This window comes from Triplophysa dalaica, chromosome 13 (assembly GCF_015846415.1).
Source record: "Triplophysa dalaica isolate WHDGS20190420 chromosome 13, ASM1584641v1, whole genome shotgun sequence".
Lineage (NCBI taxonomy): Eukaryota > Metazoa > Chordata > Actinopteri > Cypriniformes > Nemacheilidae > Triplophysa > Triplophysa dalaica.
In genome coordinates, this window is record NC_079554.1 from 9,245,329 (window position 1) to 9,246,709 (window position 1,381).

Sequence of the window (1,381 nt, forward strand, 5' to 3'; positions counted from 1 at the left end):
GTGCCTTTATCAACCTTATTTTTCTTTCCACCTTATTTTTTAACGTGGAAGTAAACGATGTGACGTACTTGTCTTGAAACTTCCATTTTTTTTTCTGGGCAATGGAAAACATTGGAAGTGGTGCCGCAGGAGCATGCTCAAAACACCATAAAAACAGCTCTGGTGAATATTTTTCACACACGTGATAAATTACATCGTGGGAGGTAGGGCTGGGCGTAGTGATGTAATATTCTGTTACCGCGAAATAAAACGTCAACCATAAAAGATTTTTCTATTCCGTGTATTTCACGGAATGTATATAAGTAGCCGTGGTTAACTCGGCGCTCTACAAATTGGGCGCTATTCTGAAAAAAACGAATGAATTAATTCACCCATAACAAATTAACTTCTTTCAGTCTGTAGTTTATGGATCCGCTCCAGTACAGGAAAAAAAGCTCTGGTAACACTTTATAATAACTGCACGCTATGAATCATTAGTTAAGCATCAGTACATAGTTAATTAATCATTTATGAAGCATTGGCCCCACATTAATAGACATCAGTAAGCAGTTTATAAATACAGCTATAAATGCTTTGTTCTTGATTTATAAGCATGTATATAATATGCTTAATAATCAAATTTGCTTTACAAGGCATACATAGTCCTCACTTTAGATGAGCTCACAAAAATAGTTAACTGACAACTAGTTAATGTTTTATAACTACCTTAATTAATCATGAATTACAGCAGGGATGTGTGTTAAAAAAGCATTTATTAACAAATTAAGTAAATGTAACTATATGTCAGAATAATAAGATGTATAAAAGTGCATTCAAAGAGTTTATTAATCATTTACTTACACTTTCTAAATGATCTCATGAACCACTGACAACTGATAACTGGTATACTGATATACTCTCATTGTTTGTGCATATTCTTACTTCATCGTTATACTTGTTGTCTATCTTCCTACTGTCTACATATGACATAGCCAGAAGATAAATATAAATAAATAATACATCTGATTATCAGGACTTACAGTATAAATATCTTATGATATCTTAGGTACATTTTCATAACTTGCCAACATTGTCACTGTGGTGGGAATTAAATGAACTGAAATAAATAAATTGTTTAAATAAATCTAAGAAAAATGTGGTATAAGATATAGAATTATAATGGGAGATTGTATATATACAATAACGTTCCTTCATTCTAAAATATGCATTTTAAAATGCGTAGTTTATTCGAAGGTTGTCGTCTCTTTTTACTAGGCCACAGTGTTACTAGATTGGGTCAAGTCAAGCTTTATTTACAAATAACTTTTTAGAACAGCAAGTATTTACCAGAGTGCTGTACAGTCATAAGCAATACAGTACAAGAAAATCAAAAATAATATAT